Raw genomic sequence first — 27,938 nt, 5'->3', positions numbered from 1 at the left:
CTAAGGCTAAAACCCTGTCTTGGAAGTTTTTGGTAATATATTATCCTCTGACTATAACTGAGGAATATCAGTTTCTGGAAGGCAGTCTTTCTTAGTGTGGGCGCTGCCTTACAGGAGAACAGCAAACTTCTTTCTCATGGAGCAGAGCCGTATGTGTCTCACACTTTGCAGCTTAGATAATAGACAGATGAAACGCAGTACTACTGCTGAGGGTGTAAGCATATCCTTAAAGGGATCTATTTTGTGGAATTAGAGAAAATAGAGTCTGTTTGGAATAATCTAGCCAAACTATCAAATATTCAACTTCCATTTATTTTCAGTTGTCTCTGGAGCTAAGGAGATTATTATTTGCCTACAAAGGAATCACACTGGATCTGCCTTTCAGTTGTAGCAGGACATACAGTTGGGTGGATACATCCACGTGGCTGAAATGGGAAAGCTGTCTCACATTCGTTTTCTTCAGCCAAACATATATCTCTAATTTTAAGGGCATTCTACCCTTGGTTTAGATTTGTTTATTTTCATTTTATAGGCCCCATTTTAAATCCATTTTAATGAGCTGTTTATGCAGTGGTAGTATTTTTAATATACGTTTGGGTTCTGTGCAACTCTAAGTCAGTCAATGATGCATGGAGAGGGCATGAATTAATAATATGGCAAAGGCAACTGAAATATCAATCTCCGATAACACCAGCCAAACAAGATTTTGATGTGGGTGTCTGTCTGACACTTTGCTTTCCTTGCCTGGTCTAACAGCCTGAACTGCTCTCCTGTCCTTGGGGTGGCTGATGCTGCCAGCCCTTCTGCATTCTGCAGCTGGTTGAGACCCCTGACCTGATGCATTAAGCTCTCAGTGATGCAGTTATGGTGAGTGTGGGGTGAGCACTGGGGAGCAGAGGAGTGCCAGGACAAAGTCCTTCAGCCCATGTGCTGTCTGCAGGATGCTCTTTCCACACTTAGCTCACTCTATTTGAGTAAAGTGGAATAGTACTAAGAATCAGGCCAGCACATCTAATTAGCACAATAATCAGCTTCATGCGAGGCATTGTTGGCCAGTTTGAGAGCCTCTATGAGTATCTGGAAAGCATTGCAAGCAAAATTCCCAGACACAGCTCTGATAGGGAGCATGATGTATGGATGTTGGCTGGGCAGAGGTTTTTCGGCCACTTGGACTTGTCCAGCCCAAGTATTGCAGCAGAATCAAAGAAACTGGCCCATTTCTTCTCCAACCTCAAGCAGTGCCACTATGGCAGGGTGCCAGTCCCCAATACATTAGATTCATTAAGAGACAGAGCAAATTTATCACTTGCAGTGGTACACAGATGCCATTAAGGAACTTTCGGCCATGTGGTTTGCCTGTAGCTCTCCTAATCGCAGCAGATCAGCATGGGGAAGTTCAACCACCTGACCCAGAACACAAGGTGTGATGAGGCCTTTTGGATGGTCTTTATGTGTGCCTGCTTTCTGGCCATTCATAAGAAGCTTCATAATATGTCTCCAGACATATCTTCAATATAATAACAAGAATAATTAAAACTCAAATACCAATTTAGTTCTTTGACCATCTGGGATCCAGGCTGAGAGATGAGATACAGTGCAGACCGTAAAGCTGTTAGTAAGGTAAGCTTTCTTACTCTTTTTTGTAATTAATTTTAATGGTTCTTAAATGAATTTTTAAATGAGTTCATGCTCACAACAGCTTTGAAAGTCTGTGGCTGTCCAGTGGGATCTGGCCACAGATTCTATTGCTGTGTCTTGGTCTGGCTTCCAGCTGGAAAAACAGTACCTCTGTATCAGTGGAGTGAAGCCTTAGCATGGTGATAAAGGAAGGCAAACAGAAATAATTGTAAGCTTTTCTGAATGCCATTTAAAGAATATGGACACCAGAAAATAAAACAAACAACTACAACAAAAGTGGTAAGAAAGGGGTATTACATTTGCTTTATGAGAATTAACATGTGATGGCTGACTTATTTCCTTGTAAAGGGGAACACTGAAGCACCAAGGGTATGAAGTTAAAATTGATTAAGGTGTAATCCACAGTTGTGTTTTGTGGAATGTCACACTTTAATAGGGTTTTCTTTTCACCCAATTGCATATCCTGGAAAGTTCAAATTAAGTTTTGGTCCACTAAAGTAGGAGAATAACTAAGGAAAGAACTGGAAGAGTGGCAAAGCCAAAAACGGGGGGCTCACCTTTGGACTTGTCCATCCCAAGCAGCAGAGTCAAGGAAAGTAGTGAGTCATTTCTTTTCAAATGTGTCACTATGGCCGGATGCCATTCGCAGACTCATTAAATTCATTAAGAGACAGAGCTAATTATATAATTTGCAGTGGTACACGGATGCCACTAAGGAACTTTGAGGGCCCAGGTTAAGCCAGTGGTGCATTACACCTTGTGATCAGGGCAGCTTGGTTGGAGTTAGGAGGGGTTGTGCTGAGTCTGTCTGTCCAGCCAGCCCAGGGAAAGGCTGGTACAGCTGGACTTCCAAAATCCTCTATAGGAGGATGAACCACAATGAATCCCAGATAGGACAAAGGGGAGAGGGAATCTATCCAGATGCCAGTATGGGTTCAGCAGGAAAGGAATGAGAAAAAAGCTGGCTGTTTGCCTGAGCTTAATTTGAGTTACAGGGGAGGCTGAGGTGGGTGAGAAACTATCTCATCTAAACATGGACACAGGTTTTTTGGCCAAGTGAGTAATCTAATGCTGTCTATATCATTTTTGTTTCTTAAATAAGTTGGATTTCTGGCTCTTTGTTTGTTTCAGGACAGATTTGTTTTTGCAACAGCAGTCAGCCTAATATAGATGCATAACAGAGGACAAAATCAGCTCCTGGCAGCCTAGCTATAACTAGCTTTGTCCCATGCTTTGCTGTAGCAGTGATGCAGCAGTTTAAAGGGCTGATGCTGCCCCAGGTTTCCAGCCAAGTCCTGGTTCTGAGTTTGGGCAGCACCTATTATAGGACAGCCAGGTGATGTCTCTGAACTGACACCAGCTTCAAAGCTGCTGCTTACATGGCTACTGCTTTTAGTCTTGAAAAGCACAAGTCACTGGCAATGTTTAGGACTAAAGCTGTGAAAAGACACTCTTCTCACCAACAAAAGGGATAAGCTTATTTTACTGTCTATTTCAAAATAATACAAAAAAATAAAGCAGTTCCTATAGTTAAAAAATAAGCTCAACAATAAAGAAAATAAGCAAGATAAATACATCTAATCATTACTACCTGAGGTTAGTGATGCTGATTAAAAAAAGTACATCACCGATTGCCCTAATACCTTACCATCATCAGTTCTTTTGTGATCAAAAAAGATACCATTTGACCATTATTAGTGGACAATAAGCATTATAACAGAGCTTCTGTACTTAAACACCAGAATACATATACTGACATGGCAAAATATGGATAAACGACATCTTATATGTGCACGTATTAGATATACTGTGAGTTTGTGAGGTTCATCTATAGGTTAACTTTGATTCAGGGCCTATCTTAGGCCTCAGAATTTTAGTCTTTTTTTTTTTTTTTCCAGCTTGTTTTTGCTCTGTGTTTGATGGACACTTGAAATGCCCACTGGAAGATCTGCAGTCTGGTGGGCAGGCTGGAGTTAACCAGAGCAGATCTGCCAGCTGTCTTTCAGACCAGCATGATCTCAGCTGGTGGCATCTGCAAACCATGCGCTGGGAATTATCATCCCCAAGAGCAAGTAACATCACCAAAAAGGCAGTTCAGAGGCTTGGGTTTCAGTCTGTTGTTTGTAATAGCCTCTTGAATTGGTTATGGACCTGTCAGGAACTACATGACGTACCATGGGAAGCTTCATCAGAGAAGGAATGCCAGGTTGCCAGTGGGAATTCCTATCGAGGCTCTCCTTTCCATCTCCCCAGCCTTTTTCAGCTCATTCCCAGGCAGTGAGCCAGGAAAGTTCCTGCTCAGTTCAAGCATACCAGAGCGTGATTCCCCGATACGTGAGCTGTATATGAGGGATGCCTCTCAGTACGAGGATGACTGTATGACAGAGTGCAACTGAAAAGAGTGCAGAGAGGAGAAAACAGGAGCTTCTATGACTCAATGGTTTAACTGGGAGACACTTGGCAGCCCTTAGAAGCATCAGAGCCCATCACCTGCTGCCTTCTAGCCCATCTCTTTGGTCTCACTTTCCTTTATCTATACTTCTTACCTTTCTCATATTCTGCCAGGGGAACACAAATTCCTGCTAACTGCCAAAAAAAAAACCAAAAAACAACAACCTCCCAAAACAAAACACAAAAGTAGCACTGCTTTGTGAATGTAGTCAGTGTACATCCAGTTTCATCAGCCTTGTTCTCCTCCTTTCTCTTTCCTTCTCCCTTTCACTTTGCCGCTCTCCCTCACTATTTCACTTCTGAAACAGGACTAAATTCCTTGTGGCAGAGAACTGTCTTTTGCTTGTTTAATTTAACTGTAGAATGCGATAGCATGTTGCTGGAACAGTATATCTTATTCACTGGTGAAAAAACAGATCGTCGTTATAGGAAATGAAATGACTAATGGCAACTGGCCTGCTCTGCTTTTCTGACAGGTCAACTTGTTGAGAGCATTTTGGTGGCTGATAAGATAACAGAGTGAAAAAGAGACTGAGAGACTGTTTCATTGAAACTTAGAAAAATCTCTTGCCTTGTAGATTGGTTGATGTTCTGCCCTAATATTTCAATTTTATTATTAACCAGAAAAAATAAAATCAGAGTTCCCAAGCCACAGCAAAACAAAATGAAAGTTCCCAAGGCACAACAAACCAAAACAGCCCAAATAAAAATATGCTTGAATACATGCATAATGTATTAACTATATTTTGCTTCATTTGTTAAGAGCAAAAGAGAACAAATAACCAGTGTTTTGGTCCCTTATGGGTCTCTGTCTGGGACACACTTCGCTGAGCTGTTCAGTGGGGGAAAAAAATTAAAAATTGTAAATTTTTAAGGAACTTTTTGTCATAAAAGTTTTTCAAAATCTCCTACAAATATGTATCAACTATTGCAGGTTCTTGGATTTGGAACAGAACATTTCTCTCTGATTACCTGAATAGAATTTATGCAACGAGTAAAGTAACTGCTTTACATCCTTGAACATGAAAGTGAGTGCAACAGAACTGTGCAATCCAATTTACAGGCATATAAGCAATTGGGATCTGGCCATTAAAGCATAGATTCTGTGATAGTGTCCTCAAAATCACTGCAAGAATTTGGAAGCCTTTTCCTCTCTCCTGCCTTATATATAAATCTTCTTACAAGGAGACATGGTTAGTGGGCATGGTGGTGATGGGTTGATGTGTGGACAAGACCTTATTGGTCTTTTCCAACCTTAATGATTCTATTACCTTGAAAAAAATAGGTTTAAAGACTGTGGGTTGTTTTTCTTTTTTTTCTAATTATCATTATTTTTTATTGTTCTGTTTCTCTTCCTGAGGGACATTATCCTGCATTAGAAATTACATGCTTTAGAAATTACAGCCTTATTTCCAGTGCAGAAGCAATAGTTCTGGCCCCAGTGCTGTCCTTAACCTGACTCCTCTTCACACACTGTCTAGTCAACATGCATCTGTCTGGTCTTTTGTGCCAGAGCTTGCTGACACAGCCACGACTGGAAACTTGTAGGAAACATCATCAAAATATGCCCTTAACAGAGCAGCGTGGGTTCTCTGAGGGACTTTATATCCTCTTCTATATTTAAAGCACTGCATATATATGCTGTGGAGCTGCTGACAGATGGAAGCTTGTGTTATAACAAGCTGATTGTAAAGGTGGCAGATTCCAGGAAAACAAAACAAAACAGATTTTCTTCCTGCTTTTATTAATCTTGGATTCACCTATGTTTTTAACTAAACAGGAGGAATTTCAAACCTTTAGCTTAAATGACTTTTGCAGAAATCTGGATATTTATCTTTGCAAATGTACAAAAATAGGACTTGTAGATCAGAGAAGTGTCCCACTTCTCTGTTAGTTTGTATTTGTGGGGTGCAAATCATACTATAGGCTGCCGTACATGCAGACAGCTACTGTTTTTGGAAATGTCTTATGAAACATTTATTGTCTCACAAAAGTCCTGTGTTTGTGATCTTTACTTGCAACCACAGCAGTTCAGCTGCAAAAAATGGCTTCTGTTCTTTGAAAATATGGCTCTTACAACAAGGCAACAACAGGAGACCTTGTCTCCATATTCTCCAGTGGTGACCTCTGTTTGCACTTGCACAGTCTTCAGTCCATGGAAGGCCTGTCTGTGCATGTAACATTGCTATTATTCCATCATTATATTCATTATTAGCTCATGGCTCAAATGTCTCACTGACGGGCCCATTACAAATACACATACAAGTCAGTTGCAGGCACAGGAATAATCTGCTTTGTTCAAAACGTGACCTTAATTTGCTTGACTGTAGTTTCTGGAGTGCAAACAATTTGCAATGTTATTATATGAGCAAGAACAAGTGCTTCAAGGATTAATTCCAATCAAGAATTCTTGCTGCTATTTGGTGCTTAGTGCACACAGGCTGGTTTTGCAGAATCTTTGGACATGCAAAGCTGTGGAGATGTGAAAAGATACCTTTAAAATTCTCCCTTGGAAGATATACCCTGAAATTTGATAGAATGAGAGGGAAAGGCCTTAAGTTGAGCCAGAGGAGATTCAGGTTGTGTACTTGGAAAAAATTATTCAGAAGAGTGTTCAGACACTGGAACAGGCTGTCCAGGGAGGTCACCGTCCCTGGAGATGTTGAAGAAATGCATAGATGTGGCACCGACAGACATGGTTAATGGGCAATATTGGTGGTAGGTAAATTTTTTGAACTACGTGATCTTAGAGGTCTGTTCCAACATTAATGATTTTGTGATTCTTTGATTCTACGCATACACTGGATTTTGAGGTGTGGGGGGAGGATTGCTTTTTTTAAAAAAAATATATTTCTATTCAAGCTTTTTTGCCACTAGTTGCTGGCTCCAAATCAGTGGTAACATTGCAAAGGCACAGCCAACATGTAGCTGGAGATGTTTTAGGATCCTAATTATACTTTTGTTTCTCAAAGTCCTTGTCAGACTGATTTCTGCCTACAGAACAGCTTGTTAAAATTGAAGTGTGCAGGCTAGATTATGTGGGTAGGGAAACTGTTCTGAAAAATAATGACCCTTCCTTCCACCATGGCCATCTCCCCACTCATTACTGTGATAGTGTGAACTGGCAGAATCCCTCAGGTGTCCTCGCTCAGTCCTGCTGATGGATAGCCAGAAAGCCTCTTCTCATCTCATGCAGAACTTATCGGAGGTGAATGCTGGCATAGCGAGACATGCAGGTGTCCCCTCCAGGCCTAATTACCTAACACACAACTGAGAGCAGAAGTGAAGGCCATCAAGAAGCTTCAGCAAATCTTGATCCCAGCAGTTTATTTACTGAGAAATAGCCTCTGGGAGCCCTCACGAGCACTGCTCATTCCTCCTGCCCATAATCCAAAGAAAGAATGCGCTTTTAAATCCTGGCTTTGGTTTTCTATACTTTAAATAGTTTAGGACGTGAGTTCTCAACATTATTTGTAGTTAGCTCCTCTGACCACAGAGTCCATGTTGTAGTCCCAGTCCCATCAGATTATTTTGAATATACATAAATGTAGCAACAGACCTTGATTTGAGAAAAAGCAGTTCTATCTGAGAGACCGCTTTCCTATGCTTGGAAGTATTATGCTGATACCATCAGTGCATTAATTTTGCTGGGTCAGTGGCAGGACTTTATCATCAGTAAAGCTCTTTAAGAAACCAGTATCAAAAGAAATCAGAATAAGCCTTTTGCAAGAGAGGATAAAGTTAAAGCAAAAAAATAAAAAGAGGAGTGAGCTTATACTGACTCATTAACTTCTGATAACTCACTGCCTTTTTTTCCAGGAAAAGGGAAGTGATGGGGAATATTGCTGACACAGAGGGGAGTTGTTGGAAGTCTTGTCCATATAATAGATCTGTGTTGGCAGAGGATTATCTGTGACAGAGAGTTACTCATCTGAATAATATCTTAATTAACCAGAATTTATATTTCATGTGCAAAAATTCCCAAATCACTGCAATGATCAAGAACCTTTGCCATTTCTTCTCATTCTTTTCTTTCAGTAACAGAGAATGAATAAAACCAAGGCTTGCTTTCCGTTGCTCCTTAGGATCAGCTCTGGGTACTGACTCATTTTTATGGTGCTTTCCCGTCATAAAAAAGCAATGATAATGCAAAGTTACTTTTTTTTTTTTTTTTTTTTTTTTTTTTTTTTTTAATAGACCCAGCACTTGGACTCCCGATAAAAACATTCTGCTCCAGGCTTTTGTTTTTTCTAGAGTTACTGTCTTCATGGTCTTAATACTAAAATGGGTTTTTGCTGAGAGAGTTATTTAGAAGGGTGGTAGATGGATTACTATTTTTCCTCTCATGAGCATGTGTGCTTATTTGCTGCTTCCTCTTAGAAATTCTTTCCTCCTGTTCCTAGTGGTCTCATTACCAGGTATATGGAGGATGCAACGTTGTGCATTGGAGATGTAATATGGCAGAACAATGGATGATTTTATTTGCAGCATACTGTTGCTCTGGATAGAAGACAGAAATATGTCATCTCTTAACAAACATTGACTGGATCACAGTCCTTTATTTTTTTGATAGTATGTTACAGAAGTGGCTCTGAAGTCAATTGGTTTATATCACTTTTGTCTCATTTTATGACCTGTTTATGCTGGTATTGTACATCATTTAGGCAGGGTACACTGATACTGAAAAAAAAATCTGTGTTTGTATGATACAGTGCCTTATTATATTGTAATGGGCAAATTACTGCTGTTTTTATTCCTGTTAGGATCAGCAGTAATTTAAGCTTGGTTGTAGGTGCTTCATACTAATATTCAGATGGTTATGTGCTCTGAAATATGATGGTGTTCCCTACCTTTCTTCTCTCAATTAGCTGGTCTGTCATACCTGTCTGCCTGCTGCTACTTTACACTCACAGGGCTGACCCTCATCTCCTTGCGTCAGTGCTAGTTCACACACTTCAAAAATCTGGATATTTAGTTAATGTTTGAGCACGTGTTTCTAGGACATCTTGTTCTAGCTCTGTGCACTGCAGCTTCCTGGATGCTTTCAACTGGACATAACTTAGGAAGTGATTATTTGCCTCTGTTCAGCACTTGTGAGATGATATCTGAAATACTGTGTCTTTTTTTGGGCTGCTCAAAAACCAGAAAGTTGTGGACATGCTGAAGCAAGTCCCATAGAAGGCCACTAACATGCTCAGGGGGATGAAGTAGAGGATGGCTGAGAAGAACTGGAAAGATCTGGGACTGTTCAGTTGAAGAGAAAATCACTGGGGGATCTTGCTGCTGCCTACAGCTACGTAATGGGAAAGGACAGAGAAGTCAGAACCAAACTTGTCAAAGGTGCATGGTGATAGGACAAGAAGCAACAGATACAGTTTGGGACAGATAAAATTTTGATTACATGTAGTTGGGGAAAAAAAAAATATCACCATGGGTATGATCAACCACTAATACAAATTGTCCAGAGAGGCTCTGGGGTGTTCCTTCAGACATAATCAACATTTAACTGGAGAAGACCCTGAGAAACTTGTTTGAGCAGCAGGGATCCCTTCTAATTTACCTTATTCTACAGTAACTTTATTCTCAGGGAGAGAGTAGATTTTGTGGACAGCACTGGAGGTCTGGATGGGAAGCTCTGGGGTCCAGTATACATAGAAATAGGATTTTGAGAGAATCACAGAATCACAGGCTTGCAGGGGTTGGAAGGGACCTCAAGAGATCACTGAGTCCAAACCCCCTGCTAAAGCAGGTACCCTACAGTAATGACACAGGTAGGTATCCAGATGGGTCTTGTATATCTCCGTAGAAGGAGACTCCACTACTCTCTGGACAGCTCGTTCCACTGCTCTGCCACCCTTACTGTAAAGAAGTTCTTCTGAATGTTTGTGCAGGATTTACTATGTTCAAGTTTTATGCCATTACTCCTTGACTATTGCGAAGCACCACCAAGAAGAACCTGGCCTCATCCATGTCAATGTTTTTTGTTTTCCATTTGCCTCCCACCTCCCTTTAGATATTTATAAACATTAATGAGATCCTATCTTCAGTCTTTTTTTTTCCAAGATGAGGAGACCCGGGTTACTCAGTCTTTTCTCATATGGGAAATGCTCCAGGCCCTTTATCATCTTTGTAGCCCTCCACTGGATTCCTTCTAGAAGATCCCTGGTGAATCCAGAACTAGAGACAGTATTATAAATGTGGCCTCATCAGGGCAGAGTTGATGGGGAAGAAACACCTCCCTTAAGCTGCTGGCCACGCTCTTTTTAACGCACCTCAGGATACCATTGGCCTTCTTGGCCACAAGGGCACACTGTTGGCTCATGGTCAACCTATTGTCCACCTGGACCTCCAGGTCCTTCTTCTCAGGGGTCCTCTCCAGCAGGTCATTCATTAACCTGTACTGATGCATGCGGTTATTCCTCTGCAGGTACAAGACTCTACACTTTCTCTTGTTAAATGTCATCAGATTGCTCCCTGCCCAACTCCCCAGCCTGCCCCGATCTTCTTGAATGGTAGCACAGTCTTCCAGTGTGTATATTCTGGATAGCTACATGGCTGAATGAAATTCCTCTCCAGTTTCATACATGGTGGCGCTGAAAGAGAGAAGAGAAAGATGATGGCTTAAAGACAGCCAAGGACAGAAACCGGAGCTTTAGTTTGTGTTCCATTTTTAGCAGACTTGGACAGAAGCTCACACCAAATGCCAACCTGCAAATTTTCTAGGATGCAGCTGACAGATGAAGGACAGATGAAGACCTGTTGCCTTTATGGGTGCAGTGGGTCCCAATTTTATCCCCTTGTTCCCTGGTGCCTGCCTTCAGTCTCTGGGAACCCCAGGTTGCTGGCAGCACAGCTGGTGTGTGTCATTGCATTTGCCGTCATTACAGACCGTTAGCACTGTGTTCTGTGACATGTACCTGGTATTTATTACTTTTTCCCCAAGTTGCATGTTACTGTCTTGGATGGATGTGAGCCAGTTTCCAAATCCCACCCTTCCTTCTTTCCCTTGCACTAGCTCAGAATCGAGCTGTATTTAGCAAGTGTAACAGCACTGACCCATAAAGCCCATAGCAGCCAGCTGCAGTCCTCAGCCCCTTGCTTTCCTGTTTCCCTTACTCATTTTTCAGCTGAAGCAGATCTGCTCTTTCTAGTGCTCAGTATGGGAACCATGCTTCTCTGGCCCTAGTGCAAACATTTTCTGCCCCCTGCCAACAGTCATGTGAGAAGTTCACATGCCAGCTGCACCAGATTAGGGAAAGAATGACTTGTCCCAAAAACATGTGCTGTGAGTAACAGCTACTCCATAATTCAGTTCTCAAGTCTATAACACGTTTTGATCAAACAAGTAATTAATTCAGTTCACCGTTTCAAGTTTGTTATGAGCAGTAATTTCAGTAAGGCACTGTTCAGCAATATATATCCTAGCACATCCTTATTTTTGGTATAAATCTTAGTGCATCATCTTCTGATCGGGAAAATAGATCTTTAGCTCTCTGGTCAGGTGTCCTCCTTATCACAGCTGTCTGGGGAATTTCTTTTGCAATTGTAGAGAACCTGCTTTAACAGGGGGTTGGACCTAATGATCCCCAGAGGTCCCTTCCAACCCTTATGACTCTGTGATTTTTGTGAACAGCTCTTAGTACACCTCCATAAGTCCTTAAGGAATAGCAGTGTGGGGAATCTCCCAGTCCAATGTGGTCTTTCTGGAGGGGTGGGAAGGACGAAGAAATTTTTGCACTGTGTCCAATGCTAAACCTTGCAAATCTTTGTCAAACAACAAACCTTTTGTAGTTGGTGCAGCTTTTTAAATGCATTTGCTCTGTTAAAATAAAGGGTCTTGTTCTAAGTTTTGAAAGCTTTTTCATTTCCCCCCATGTGTACTATTCCCGCATTATAAAAAGGCATCGTCTTTTGCTTGTAAAATGTACTGCAAGCTGTAAGACTTGCATAACAAATGGTACATTAAGATAATCAACCTCTTCAGACCAGTAGGTCATGGCACTGAAACTGCCTGTTCGTGACAACAAAAGTCCCTCAGCTTCAGAAATCCTTGAAAGCACACACATCTCTCAAACAAACCCAGAGAGAAATGATCTCCCCTTCCCCACTGCTCCCCTGCAGTGGGAATGGCCTTTGTCTATCACTGATTTTCCCCTAGAGTGAAATCACATCCACCATTCAATACAAAATTAATAAAGGTATATAGAGCATGTTGAGCAAACACTGACATATCCCCAATGGTGAATTTACATCCCCCCATTCTGTTTAAAATTAATAAAGGAAGACGGAGCACGCAAAACCAACACCAGAGAGTATAAAAACCCCTCATGGAGAGCCCGTCATGGCCTAGTGCTGGGAAGCAACAACACATGTTAGCAAAGCACGCCTTGACAATCTCATTTGCCTTTTTCAGCTGGGTTCAGAGGGCTCGGGAGAATGTGCTCTGTGGATTTGTCACCTGGGAGGGGGCATCTCATGGGTTATTCATTGTGTGCACAGTGTTGCAATGAACTCTCCTCCCCTTTTTCCTGCAGGTGATGCATGGAATAAAGCACCGCTGTAATGTGGGGCTGGCTCAGCCGTGTCCCGCCTCCCAGGTACCTTCTGCCCTTGGGTCTCCCAGAGGCATGCTCTGCTGTCATTTGCCTGTGTTTATGAGAGTGTAAAATTTTTCTGTGATCTGAACAGCCAGCAAAAGGCTTCATCAGCCATGCTAATAGAGCAGAGCCTGCCAGAACAAGAGAATGCAGACACTCCTAATGTTCGCAGCTCGTCCCCTTCAGCAAATTGCCCCATTTTTGTACAGGAAATAGATGAGAATTTCTGAATGAAAATGAGAATTTCTACCTGGGCGATTACCCTGCCCTCGGCAGGTAGTATCTTCTTTGTGAGCATAGAACTGAACACCAGGAGGATGGGCTGTGCAGTCCTCCAGTGGCAAACAAGGCACAATCCTTCATACCCAAAGCGTTCCATAACTGCTTCCTGCCTGGCCCTTCTTACAGTTGCACCCTTCAGAGACCCATCGGCAGGCGCCAGCCATTGATCTGGCTGCAGGCACTATCCAAACTCATTGGGAGCAGCTGGGAGCTGTCAGTTTCCCAAACGGTTATGGCCACACATTTCTGAAGAGATAAGAGTCGTCTTGTATTGCATGCTGGCTTCAGGTTAAGCTTTTCTTTATCGCTCTGATGTTCTGCAGACACTGCTGGTTACCCCCAGGTTCGCAGCGCCAGCTTCTCCCACCACTTAATGCTTATTTTATGAGCCCAGAAATAATGCTGCACAGAGTGGAGCTGTGCCAAGAAGAGTTGTTCCTGCTTGTCTTCATCCTTGTCTTGTTTTTTTTGTTTTTTTTTTTTCCCTACACTTGCTGCAGTTGAAAGGGGTGAACACAGGAGCTCAGGGAAGAAAAATGTGGCCCAAAATGCTGCAAAACTGAAAAACTGATGGCTGCTGTGCAAATTTACAACTGCCTGTGAGAATCTATCAGCACTATATCACAGGCTCTTCTTAGAAACATAGAAGCACAGAATGGCTTAGATTGGAAGGCACTTTAAAGATCACCTAGTTCCAACCCCTCTTCTATGGATAGGGTTATCACCCAAGAGATCAGGCTGTCCAGGGCCCCATGTACTGGCCATGTACTCCTCTAGAGATGGAGCATCTACAGCCTCTCTGGGCATCCTATAGCAGTGTCTCACTGCCCTCTGAGTGAAGATTTGTTCATAACAATTAACCTAAATCTCTCCTTTTTTTTTTTTTTTTTTTTTTTTTAGTTTAGAGCCATTCCCCCTTGTCCTGTTACTATCAGACAGTGTAAAATTCAGTCTCTCCTATTTATAAGCTCCCTTCCAGTACTTGAAGGCCAGGTCTCCCCGGAGCCTTCTCCAGGCTGAAGAAGCCCAGCTCCCTCAACCTTTCTTCATAGGAGATGTGTGCTTCAACCCTCTCATCTTTTTCATGACTCTCATCTGGACCCACTCCAACAGCTCCACATACTTCTTGTGCTGGGATCTGGATGCAGTACTCCAGATGAGGCCTCACAATGGCAGAGTAGAGGGGTCAATCCCCTCCCTCTCCCTTCTGGGCACCCCTCTTTTGACACACGACAGTTGGTCTTCTGAGCGGCAAGTGCACCCTGTTGACTTGTGTCCATCTTGTCATTCATCAGGATCCACAAATCCCCCTCCACAGGGCTGCTCTCAGTTCTTCTAACAATCTGTACTCGTATGGGGATTGCCCTGACCTCAGTGCAACGTCTTCCACTTGGTCTTGTTGAACCTCATTAGGTCCATGTGGGCCTTCTTGAGCCTTTCCAGGTCTCTCTGGATGGTGTCCCTTCCCTTTGTTGCGTCCACTCAGCTTGGTCTTATCTTACAGCAACTCTTATAATTGCTGCTGAAAGAAATGATGCTCTCTGTTGGTCCGGAAAATATCTGAAAATGGCACCGAATGTCCTGGCAGTGGGATCTCTTTAGGGGCTAGCTTCCAAAAGCTCTGGAGATACTTCAGATGTAGTCCACCCACTGTAGGAGACAGGGTCACCAAATCTGTTGCTGTACATTATATCATGCCCTGTGGGCAGACCCAGCTCTGTGGGCCCTGGTGCATGGCCAAGCTGCTAAACCATGAACTTCAGAAGCATATTTTGTAAGCGATGCCTTGCAGCTACCTTAAATGTGAGTTGTTTGCTTGGATGAGGTGCCTGTGCATTAGGTAGGATGAAGCTGTGCAACAAAACATCTTCCTTCCAAGAAAATCCCTTCCTGTAGGCTAGTCTTTAGTCATCTCCGTAACCTTTGTCATCCTTCCCTCCCTGGGGAGTCTTCTGTGTGACCTCTGCTATTCTACCAAGGCGTGTCATAAATTATTATTCTTTTAAATGGCACTTAGTCTGTCGTAGTGGCTGCTAGCCTTGAAGATTTGCAGTCTACCCTGTAATTTTGAGAGGAAAAAAAATAGCTAAGTGACAGAAGAAATATTGTACTTCACGATAAAACTACTTTTGTGTTTGGTTTTCTGCTCAAGTCATTCATATCCCTGTCACTTACCTCATTCAGGTCAAGGGCTTGAGGCAGAGCCTGGGCATAATATTTTTGGTCAGACCAGTGCATCTGAATATTGCAAACATCTGTAATTTTGAAATTGAAATGAGTGTGGTGTTAAATCCTCAGGCAAATAATATAAAAGCATAATAGATTATTCAAGTTTGCATTTCTTTTGGAATGCAAAACAAAGCACTTTTTGCTCGTTATTCCTGACATTAACGAAGCAGCTAACACAGAAGGAGCTGCTCCTTATGATTGCAGATTGGATCCAGATTCTGCAAACCTTATAGAAAATTCTGTGGACCTAGGAGTTGAAATAATAAAGCAAAAATTAATCAGCCACACGTTAAGTGTGAAGCGTGGAACCAAACATCTGCAGCGCTCAGTGGATGTCTGGGCAACATACTTGTAGTGCTGCTTTGCCAGCTTACATCTGGAGTGGTTCATCAGAACAGAACAGATGCTAGTGTGAAATAGGTCATCATAGCAGCAGGGCACTAGAACAGAGATATTTCGTTGTTTTTTTTTTTCTAGCAGTAACAGCTATTTCCTTTTATTCACACCAATTACGAAAATGTTAGCCAGTGCAGTATGAATGCGTGTATTGTGACAAGCCAATGCTCTTAAAGGGCATCAAGGTAAATGCCAACCTAACAAAGCTTCGACAAAGCACTCCTTTCACAGGGTAGACCAAGTATCCTTTAACAGACATGGTGACTTTTTTTGTTGAGATGATGATTTGTTTTTCCTGCTTCATTTTTGCATTTTAGTAGAGATGTTGCTGAATGCCTTCTTGGTGGCAAATGCCCGGAAGCAGAGATGCTAATTCATAGGAGTTTCATCAGTCATTTCAAAGGAGAGGTCACACAGATAAGAAAAATGAACAGTACGCAGTATGTGAAGCAGTGACATTCAATGAGTCCTTGTCACTAGCAGCCATTAGCATGCAAGCCTGCTGCTATGTTTCAGTGCTTTATGTGCTTTTCTTGACCAGGCAGGGAGCCTTCCGAGCACTGTAGCAGTTAATGCCATACAAGTGATTGTTTCTTTCTTGAATGCCTTATATTTTTAGTACCATTTAGATGCTTCTCAGTCCCCCTGTGCATCTAAAATTTTAAAGAGAATCAAAGAATGCATAATTTATATCTGTCCCAGAGGTGATGGAGTGACTCAATGATATCTGTGAAGGGGATGATTTTAAATTTCATGTCTTATGCAAGAGGTGGTTTTTATATGAAAACTACAAAAACTGGCCTCGGGGATACCCAGATAATTATCCTCATAACAACGGGTGTGGATTCCAGGGGGATTATAGCTGAAAGCTGTGGTGTATTGGATTTATCCTTGTGTATCATAGTTGTCATAATCAAAAACATAGCAACTCATAGATCTTGGGGAATCTGACTTGTATTTTGACTTTGAATAGCAAATGCAGGAGGTGTGAAACGACAGGTTTGCCTCGAATCTGTTGAAGAATTCATGCAAGATGTAAGACATTTGTTTACTGCTGAAATTCTATCCCTGGGTTAAAGGAAAAAACAATTGTTTACTGATGTTGTGCAGAATCCATCAGCACATGCTTTATCGCACAGCGCAGTTCCACTAGACTATTTCTGGTTTCGTTTACCAAAAGCCTAGAAGTGCCATGGCTAGAAATAAATGTCTGCTTCTTTGATATGTTATATGTTTGAAAATGCACTTTAAGGTCTGTATTACAGACAGTTCAAAGGGAATATAAATTGGTGTAGTATTCTCTTTTTTTTTTTTTTTTGTCTTTTCAATCCAGTCCCATACATTCATTGCTTTTTTTATCAGCACTGTTTTCAATAACGTGTCTTTTAAAAGAACTTAGCATTTTGTATTTTATTTAACTTTGGCTTTGTTGTATTTAAATAAATGTTAAGATCTTGCTGCTTCCGTAGTTTAAAATGTTTAACATCCTCTAAACCAATTCTACACTGGCTTTTAGCATTGTGTATCCAAGGAGACAGCTGGTCTTATTTTTTTCTCCTTTCAAAACTCTCTAGGTTTAACGGTTCTTTCCACTTCTTGCAGGATTGGCCATGAGAATTTGTAACGTTCCTTTGGAAATACAGTGATGGGGCTACTGAGAAGTTACCCTCTGTTGTACAGGTCTGTAACCTCTGCTGCATTCTGACTATTTCAGCATGTGGATTCCTGTGCTGTTTTCTTATCTTTTTTTTCATCTTGACTGCATGCAAGTCAAATGAAAATCTAATTTTAATCTGGAGCAAGTGTTGCAGAGAATGATTTTGGTTTCTTTGTAAAGTGTTTAGGACATAACTCTATTCTGTTACCGTTATATAAATGCAGAGCAACCCATTCATCTTTCCTTTGAAGTGAACTATTACAGCTTATAGTGTTGAACTGCAGAAAGGAATTGAGCCTGTAAGTCATTTTCACATCACCACTGTGTCTTTCAGTGTGTGCTGGAACTGCTATACCCTGCAAAGTCCTGCGGTCGATGCCTCCCACCCAGGTTGAATGGTGTGTGAGTGGCTGTCCATCAGCTATTGCTGGGGATGTTTCTGGAGGCACAGTCAGCTAAGATCAGCAGAATAGCTGGGGCTTTGGGGTCAGGAGGAGCTCAGGTTCATGGAAAGTTTAAGAAAATATATTAAAAAAAGAGTTGATACTTAAGAAACTGTAGGAAGGACATAATAGCAATGGCTTGATTCCTATAGTGTCAGCATGGCAGGGAGTGTTGAGGAGCCTGTAGCTAATGCTGTGTCCTTGTCAGCCAGAACAATAGTGCTTCGATGCACAGTGGCCTACAATCACAATGATTTAGAGGATAGAATACACTCCCCTGCATTTCAATATGTTTTTTCCTTGTAGGTATGTTATAGAGAAAAATCTGATTTTTTACTGCTTTTGAAGGTAGCGCAGAACAGTGTTTTTATAGACATTTTGTCAGAGAAATCAGTGAGAATCAACTTCTACATCTACATAGTCATACCCTGTGATCAGAGCACAATGAGGGCTTGTGAGAGCTGTGTCTGGCCCTAAATAATGGTTTTCAAAAATGTTCGTATTTGAATATGCTCTGTTTTGTTCTCTTCTTTGCCTGACAGCACTGTGGGTATAATTGCTTTTCTTGTTGCCTCTGTGCAGTCACTTCGCATTCCATTAGTCTGTATGAGTTCTGTAGGGAAAGTAAGGAATAAAACACAAACCAGGTGGTTTTTAGGGTTTTGGGGGTGTGACCCCAGCTTCAAAATGCCTTGGAGACTGTTTGAACCTAGATGTAAACCTTACACATGACTACAGCTTCTATAACGAGCAATAGTCCTAGATCATGCTAGTTGAGATGCTGCAGATACAGATCTGATCGGGATGCCTCAGGCCGGTGTGGAGTGAAAGCTCTGTGCTCAAAAATAAGTAGCTTCTCAGAGTAATTGCACAACTGTTGAATGATCTGTGTCCTTCTAAAGCTCTACGAATGCACTGTTCTTTTCTTTAATGATGTTGTCCCTCTGGGCAAAATTTCTGTTTTTCTTTGGGGGCAGAAGGAAAAAAAAATTGTAAACACTGAAATGTGCTCAGGATAAAGGGAGAAAACTTGTTGCTCGTGTTGGCATTTGGATTGTAAATCCTTTATGAACAGCAGAGGCAGCCTTATAAAATCTTCCTTTCCAGGCTTGTCTGTGAGAGCTGTTTGAATCACAGCTCACCAAAGGCTTCCAAGAGCTGCAGCTGAGTTTGCTGAAGTAGAGCATGGTTGGGCCTAATGAATTTGATACAAATGCAGCCAACAGCTGCTCTGCAATAAAGTTTAGGCAAGTTGTTTATCTAAAACACCTTTTAGAAGCTTTCTCTTTCACAAGTCTGATTCCTGAAAAATAATGGCTTTGAGATATACATACAAATTAGCATTGCATCGTTTAACACGAATACGATATTAATTTGATATATGTGCAATTAGATATATATTACCATGTGGCATGAAATAGTTGGAATACTACTGTGCTATAGCTTTATTATAATACAAAGGAAAACAAATTAACAGGAAAGACATTTCTTATGAGAAAGAAAAACCATGTGTAATTTCTCACTGGCAAGTACTGCTCCGAGGCACTATCAAAAGGTGTTACATTTAACCTCTGCAAGAAATAGATATTTATATCAGTAAGAATGCTATCGCAGATGCATTTTTCATATTGCGTAGTTAAAGAGCAATTATACAGCAGTTGTCTGGATGAAGGCTGAACTCACCTGCACTCTGCCTGGGGTCTGAGAGAAGCTGCTTCTGCAGCTGCGTACGTACCTATTGTGATACTTCTCTGTAGCATCTGGTATTGACATTGAAGCAAAACAGGATACTGGTCTAGCCAAATAATTTCTTTAATCCAGGTCAGCTTTTTCCATTTTTCCCCTGACTTCCACTGCAAATTTTGTATATATTTTTTTCTTATAAGTATCTTCCTGTATGGTTCTTGTTTTCTTAAACTTTCTTTTATTTCCTGCTTATGATCCCTTATACATTCTCTAGAGAAACTTCCTTTTCCCTTTTGCCTTTGTTGTTTATCCTTACTTTACTGGAATTTTATTCATTTATTGCTGGAGTTTCTTAAATTTTCCTGTTGGTTCCCTAAATGATGCACCTCTTCCAGTGACTCTTAGGTCTGCACTTGACACTCTTAGGAGGAAATGGGTGTATTGGTTGTACGGTAAGCAGAAGAAAACAAAAGGCAGTATTAGGCAATGGGCTGTGGTGTGGGATGGAAAAAATCCTCATCTTCTGGATCAACTCCTCTGTTCTCTTCGTGTTGTGGCCTGCTGGCCCTGTGGTCAGCCAGGGCTGGCTCTTGGTGGGGTGTGAGTGCAGGGAGCACCGATCTGTTGTACTGCTGCTTCTTGAGGGTATTTTAACAATTATGAAAACACTAAGCTGTCCAAAGTCATGGTAGGAGGTAGGGAGAAAGGAGGTGAAGAGCCTAAGGAGAGCAATTCTCTATGAGAGTGTGTAAGCATGGCAGCCATACATTTGATCTCCAACCTGTTCTGCATGCATAGCTGGAGAGCCCTGCTGCTGCTGGCTGTGTTAGGTATTCCCGCCTGCCTCTGAGCTATGCTGCTGGAGGGACCAGGACCTGATACCTGTGGGCCCCGTGAGGGCTCAGCTCTCCCTCCCCAAGCTGGAAGTGGTGGACTGGATGCTCAAAGTGGTGTCTGCATGGAGGTGAGTGGAGAGGAACGTGGTAGGTCAAGGCACAGACAAGCAGTCTGAGGGGGCAAACAGGCATCTGTTTTCTCTGTGCACCTTATGTGCAAATTACCTGGGAGAAAGGAAGGGGATGCTGCTACCTGTAAATGTGCCATATGTGCATTTGATGTATACATCTGAATTATTGAACAGATGGAAAACAAGTAGTCTGTTAACTGGAGAAAATCTATAAGCTAGATGCTCAGGGAAAATGTGGCAGAATGAAATGGGAGGATGGGGAAAGTAAATCTCACTGATCTGTCATGGAGGGACAGTTGCATTTCATTAGAAGAGAAAACAGGATGGTGAGATTGTAAAAGTTAATGCATCCAAATAATGGGATGTATGTACAAACTGACTAAAATGCATATATGCACTTTTTAAAATTTGAATGATGGTTCAGAGTGACCATGCAACTCTTCTCTTTTATTACCCGTATCAGGACAAGGGGCACATGATGGTTAGAAAAAATAAAATGACAATTTGCTGACCTGAATGAGAGCTGTGACCCTAGCAGGGCTTCTGCAGGGCAATGGGATAAGTATGGATGCATGGAAAATGAACAACCAAGAGAACAGAGAGACCTTCCCATGATTTTAAGTTGTTGCCAAGCACTTCATGGGAATGGCAGCAAGTGCTTCTTCTGTCTGAGGAACAGCCCAGTGGCATCCTGAAACACCACCCTGTTGTTTAATCACAGCTACTTCCCAAGAGAACAGGGAAATGGTTAAGAGGCTCCTGCAAACTGCCCTAAGTGTCTATAGACTTGGATCAGGAGAAAGGTTCTTTACTTGTCTCACCTCATTGCCCATCATCTTACGTTTCAAAGTGGCAATTAGTTAATGATCTTCCCCTATCTTAACTCGTGTGGTATGCCATAAAATAAAGGGTGATCTTTCGTGCCAGCAGTTGAGAGTGCCCTGGGGACACTGAAAATCATCTGGCTCATTTGCTTGTGTTGCAATCAAGATGTCTAAATCATCTGTGAGAGATGTTTACCTGATACATGCTTAAAACAAACACCACCATCACCAAAACAAACAAAAATGAACAACAAAAAGAACAAAACCCCTAAACATCTTCCAGTATGAATATTTCAGTTACTCTTTGTATAGTCTCCTCCAGAACTACACAACCTTTAGGGGGTATTGCTAAAATCCAGGTTATGCTTCCTTTGTTCCAGATTAAGCCATTTGGTGTCTTATTTCTTGTGAAGAAAGGAGAAAACTGAATGTAACTTTCTTTATAGCTGTCTATTCAGTATTGAAAGAAATAATGCCTGCATCTTGGAGCTGATATGTTTATTTATTTATTTGTTTTTCAGAATAAGCAATTGTAAAACCTGCAGATACCAATTTTAAAACTTCCGAAGGATTTCTTTCTTCTTCCTGTGTATCTGCATCCCTCTGTGTGCTGTGACTTCTTAATACAAGTGCAAGTGCTAAGAACCTGGAAATACTTGGTATGACTGTCAAATGCATAAAAATTATGTAAAATAAGTCCAAAGTTTAGGAGATTGATAACTAATGGTGGAAGTGTACCCTAAATTAAAGTGGCTCCCATCCTTATCTTACCTCAACCTAGGTGGAATCCCTGTCAATGTCTTCTCTCTCTTCTATCCTTTAAATTCTTTTCAAGTATGATAGTAGGTAATGAATGACATTGTTTGAGAGACAATAAGAGTGGAACTGATAGCTCTCAACATATGGATAACTACACATCTTGCACCTTTTCATTGCCCACATTCTGGCTGCACAGAGATATGTGAACAGTGGATGAGGTGAAATTGTGGCTGTAGCACATTTCAGAAACAATGATTGTTCATTCAGGACCCTTCAAAGGAAAGACAGCAAAGAACTGCTAAGTTTTCTATCACTAGTGTCCTCAGAAGAATCAATCATGTGTCGTGAATAATAATAATAGAAGGGGGAGGACAGCTGCTCAGCCAAACATCATCAATATTGACACCTTCCAGGAGGAGTAATCAGTAATCCCCTTGACCAAAGCAGGTGTCACAGCAAGATAAAAGTCATAAACTCCAGATCCAGCAGGAACCTGTTGCCATAGACAGAAAGATATGAATTTTGATTTCCCTTCTGAAAAGATGTTAAAACATCTTCTCCAGTTGAGAGAAGGAGAAATCCACTGTCCCTGCTACTGCCCAGCTCTCCAGAAATGACACTGAAACTTACAGTTTGTCACATTAAAAAGAAGGGAAGGGAAGGGAAGGGAAGGGAAGGGAAGGGAAGGGAAGGGAAGGGAAGGGAAGGGAAAATAAACGGAGTGTTTAGGTGGCTGAGTGCCAGCCAGAATGAACAGGAAGAAAAAAATCTTTTTTCCACCACAGGTTTATGTATTTTTCCTTTTACATTTTAGCCAAAAATGTGTGGAAAGGGAACAGACAGTAAACTGTTCAAACAGTAAACATTAAGGGATTTTTTTTTTTTTTTTTTTTTTTTGTATTTGTTTTATAAGAGAACATGGTGGTGAGTTTGGTTCCAGAATTAATGTATTTGCAGTGGTATTACCTTCAGAGGCTACCTCTGATGATTATTCTCATCCTTACTGCCAGCTTCAGAAAAACTCTGACATCAGCTTAGTTCAGGAGCAACCTTTGTTTATCTTTAGAACTCAAAACCCAGCAAAGTTCAATCAATATTATAAATAACAGTAAGGCAAAGCCCTGAATTTGATAAGAAAGTTTCAGCTTACTTTTTCAGTTTAAAGGGTAGTATATAAGTCTTTGGGACTGAGACTTCTAAGGCATGGCTCCAGATGTGCTTGGATTTCTCGGATCAGCTATTGCATTAGAAAAAGAGAAATACAGAGACACTGATTATTAGCTGCCATAAGGGAATAACAAGAAACAAAACTGAAAGGAATCCATGTCGACATTAATATGGGTTGGTTGAGTCTGTAGAAGAAATGATTCAATAGTAGATCCAATTATTGCTAAGGAAATAATGTGGTCCTGCTTAATGTTATTAATACCACACTTCAAAAACAAAAAGACCACTGAATATTGTGTTCAAGAGGCTTTACTTGAATGAGAGGAAAGCATGTCCAGGCAGTTTGCTAAAATGGAACTAAATGACAGAAAAATATCTTGGGTCATACCACTCTCAAACTTTGAACTTTCAGAACATTATTAAAAATTAACCAAGAAAATAATAATGCATACTATTACCCCAAATAGCTTAGAATTCAAAACAAGTATTCTCCAAGTAACTGGCCACAATGTTTTGCCTCAAACTGTAGAAAATCAGCAAGTAGCTTGAGGACCTTCCAGCTATGTCAGCTACACTGACATTATTCTTAGCAGAGCTGACTCTTTTCTCAGACCCTCCTCTAATAGATCCCATTCACCTCCAAGTTCATGGGATAAAGAGGAACGGTTTTAAACTGAGACAGGAGAGGTTTAGGTTAGATATTAGGAGGAAGTTTTCCACCCAGAGGGTGGTGATGCACTGGAACAGGTTGCCCAAGGAGGCTGTGGATGCCCCATCCCTGGAGGCATTCAAGGCCAGGCGGGATGTGGCTCTGGGCAGCCTGGTCTGCTGGTTGGCGACCTGCACACAGCAGGGGGTTGAAACGAGATGATCATTGTAATTCTTTTCAACCCAGGCAATTCTGTGATTCTGTGTTTCTATGAAGCTGGGCAATTCATTTCAAGGCCTAATTTTTCCTGCCATTCAAAAATTGTTTTTTGAATTTCTTAACCTGCAAGTTATTTCTGTCCCATCTTCAGTGAACAGGCTTGGTTTATTCCTATTATTCCCTTCTTTGCACCCACTCTTAGTATTTTCAAAGTCTTTTGTCATGCCTTCCTCAACATTTTGCTCCTTCTATTTTTTGTCATGTTTTATAGTTACTCAGTGTCAAATGGCTCCTTCCTTAAATGTGGCTTCCAATACTACACATAAGGTTGTTGGTGAAGTCTTTATAAAGTGAAGTAACAAACCAGAATTCCCTTGTGTGTATTGTAGATAACACTCTCCCCTGTATTTCTAATCTGACATTCCTAAATACATAAAAGTATTTTCATGTATTTTACGTTAAGCTTGAGATCCACTGGGTAACTTCAGATCCTTTTTAGCAGGGCTAAACTGTTTGGTTATTTCCCATTTAGTGTTTGCTGCGTTGACTGTTTTTTGACCTCACCTCTCAAAGGTAGTAGCCAGAAGCTGTAGGATTTTCTCACCCTGTCATCTACTTATTGAAGGGTGACATCTGTAAGTTTTATTTTATCTCAGTAATCTCAGTAATCTCTAATCAACTTTTCCCTGCTATAATCTGAATCTCTCATCCTTTGTCTCCAGTGTTTATTGTGCTGGCTTTCTGATTGTGGCTGGTCTTTCCAATAGCTTTTCTTTCAATTGATTAGCAAACCAACTTTTTCTTCTTGCTATTGCTAATAGTGGTATTCTAACAATCGCTGATAGTGCTTTTCTTAGGAAGGCTTTCTACTTCTACTTCTTCCCCTTTCCAGAAATGCAGTGTTACCTAGACCAGAGGAAGGACTCTGAAAGACAGCATACAATTTTCATAACATGGGATTCCACAGAGACACTGGATGTATGAGAGCAATTGAAGACAGTTATAGCAGCACTTGACAGATAACACACAGATGTCACTATTCATACAGCTCAGAGGAAATCTGACTTGATCTAATTAATAACAAGGAATTACCACCAAAGAGAATAAAGAAAAAAGATTCAGAGGGACTAGAGATCTTGAAAGGAAAGTTTATATGTTAAATCCAGGAGAGGGATGACTGAAACATGGCAACTTGTTCTTAAAATTGACAAATCATGTGGACTTCATTTCTTCCAAACAGTTTTCTTTTAAAGTTTGGAGGCCTCAATTCAATTATTTAGTTCACTGCATTTTTTTGTTGTTGTTGCTATTGTTTCTTTCTCTCAATTGAAAACATCCAAAGTGTCTTTACATTTCATTCTTGCCTCATCATACATTTTTTCCTCTTTTTGTGCAGTAAAAAAAAACAACCAAACACAGAGAAGAGGTGAGAGATGATCGGACTAGATGATCTTAGTGGTCTTTCCAACCTTAATGACTGTGATTCTGTGATTGTACAGTACCTGGTTGAAGATACAGTGTGTTCAGCACTGAAATGTAGAATCAGATATTCCTTTTTTTTCCCCCTTTTTTAAGCAAGTCAGTGGTCTCTTGGAAATCCTGTCTGCAGCTTTGCAGACCAGTTGCTGTCAGATTCTCCTGTCAGTCATACCTGAATGAAATCAATCAAATGCACTATCTGAGCCCAATGAACTTGAATGCACAGAGAGAACCAGTGGTCCATGGAGCATCTGAGCCTGTGATTTTTCTATAATTCCTCCAGGAGAACACCCCTTCAGTGCTGGAGACCTTTGCCTACAGTGTTTGTAATGGTTAGTCCTACTATCCTTCCTCCATTAATGCATCTTTAGTTTGACCACCTAGTTGTTTTTGGTTTTGTTTTTGTTTTCTTTTTTTAGAGTAGTTATGTGTTCAAATAAGTTGATATTTCAGTTGGAAAGTGTTTTTTGAGAGCCATACAGACGTCAAACAGTTTGCAATGCCATAGGATAGAAATTGGAAAAAGTTAGTATTTGATAGCCAAATGCAACATGCTACTTTAATGATTTTAAGTTACGAAGGAAAAACTAAATCTATGCAGGTATCTTTTTTGGCAGCATTTTCTTTACTTCTATGAAGAAATTTCACTGCATGTGCTGACTATCAACTTACCTGCACATGATCTCACCACAGAATTTATGATGCTTTTCAGGCTATGGAGTATAGGCCAAAAATTAAATTTTGCTCTGCAATCTCATATGCCCTCCAGGCATATGCTCAGGCTACAAACTTTTTGCCTATCACTTCCACGAGAAAGCTGTAACTCAGCAGCCAACAGCCTGGATTCAGTTCATCCCTTGCTCTTCATGTCTTCCTTCTGTTATCCTTTCTGCAAAATTTCCCCCCAAGTTTGAAATGATTAGCTTACACTTCAGTTTGTAAGGACTCGAGTAGTCAGTAGAGTCCATAGACCTACAGCTAGTAGATAGAGTTTCCTCTGCCCATTTTCCAAGACAACCGAAGCACAGTTAATACGGTGCTGAATATAAACTAATAAATTATCATGATTGGCAGTGTTCATTATCTCTGACTCAGTGCAGTTAAGTTGACCTCACTACTGACATTAAGATTATGTGGCTTCCAGTCATCTCCAGCCTTGTGCAGAGCAATCTTGCATTTGCTCAGGAAAAGCACAGTAGTACACCTGAAATACTGCTCTGTGATTAGTGGATAAGTTTCATTAATGGTCTAATGTCCCATGTCCCCAAAAACTCCCACCTCACTTTCCCAGCTCCTTTTTTCATGTGGTGTCACAGCTTGAAAGTGGGATGAAATTTTTAAACGTTGCCCACTACTGCCCCAGCTCTGCCACTGAAAATGAAATAAATGGCAGAAAGATGTTCAGTTGGAAGCCACTAAGTATGAAAGTTACAGCTGTTCTTTGCTAGTAGACAGTGTTTTGATATTCTTTTGGTACTATGGGCCCATGTCCCAGGAGAGAGATTATCCTAACAGCCCCAAACTGAACAATAAGAAAGTGAATGTAAAAAATGTGGGGAAAAAAAATATTTAAGAATTGATCTTGGTGTTAGTCTGTATTTGTGGCAGCTCTGTTTTTGTGGTTGCATTGTCTACCCAGCAGTTTCATATTCAGATTGCTTAGCCAGTATGGGAAATGCCCAAATACTGCCCGTTAGGTCTTTCAAGTGTGGGAAAAAGATTGAAACCATTTGATCCCAGTAAGATCTAAATGTGTTTTGGTTTGTAGTTGAGTCAGTGATTTTGAGTATCAGTAATATAAAAAAGTCTCCATGGGCATTTGGTATGGTTGTAGGAAATGAATGACTGGTGAAATGAAGAACATAGGTCCCATTCCCTCTCTCTCTCTCTCTCTTTTTTTAATTTGCTTTTTTTTGGTAGAGAGAGATGAGAGATGTGACTATAGCATTTGGTACCTGGGCTTGATACTGGCTTCTTAATCAAGGAGACCATGAGTAATTTGGCTGTGTTACCATACTTTAGCTCTTCTCTGGTTCCCACTTTAACTGAGACACGTTATAGATAGGACAATCTTTGAAATGACTGATTTTCAAAGCATGATTTTGTGAAGAAGCAAAGAGCAGTTATTGCTTTAAAAGGATCTGTCACCTTGTCCTCTAGAAGAAAGGCAACAACAATCTGTTCCAGTAATGGGACTGTTATCTCTCTCCTAGAATTTATCAGGCAAGAAACATATTGATCCAATTTGCAGGTTGCATCCTGTACTTCTCTAAACATGTCAAAAAACCTTTGCACATGATCATGGCCAGAACTTCTGTGTTTTGTTTGCAGATGTGTGCCCCCTCCCCCCATCCCTCTCCCCCCCCCTTCCTATCTCTCTTGTGAGCTGCTATTCTTTTCATGATCCAAGGAACCTGGAGTGGATGAGAGATTCCTGTTTCACATAATTCCTTTAAATTCTGCTATTTAGGAGATTCTTTTACAATGTTTCTCCT

The 27,938-nt window shown here is 41.0% G+C and overlaps 1 protein-coding gene across 7 annotated transcripts in view; it reads left to right on the top strand.

Annotated features, from left to right (window-relative positions):
- The window catches only part of ENOX1 (ecto-NOX disulfide-thiol exchanger 1), a 365,454-nt gene that overhangs the window by 94,663 nt on the left and 242,853 nt on the right, over positions 1 to 27,938 (top strand). For 6 of the 7 annotated variants that reach the window (XM_052664577.1, XM_052664568.1, XM_052664572.1 and 3 more), the window contains exon 3: positions 17,196 to 17,273. The gene's annotated coding sequence lies outside the window, so the exon portion shown is untranslated. Of the gene's footprint in view, positions 1 to 12,623; positions 12,687 to 17,195; positions 17,274 to 27,938 lie in introns of all 7 variants that reach the window. The other variant, XM_052664573.1, reaches the window with a different exon arrangement.

This window comes from Tympanuchus pallidicinctus, unplaced genomic scaffold, assembly GCF_026119805.1.
Source record: "Tympanuchus pallidicinctus isolate F22 unplaced genomic scaffold, pur_lepc_1.0 scaffold6, whole genome shotgun sequence".
Lineage (NCBI taxonomy): Eukaryota > Metazoa > Chordata > Aves > Galliformes > Phasianidae > Tympanuchus > Tympanuchus pallidicinctus.
This window is presented reverse-complemented; position numbering and strand designations above follow the sequence as displayed.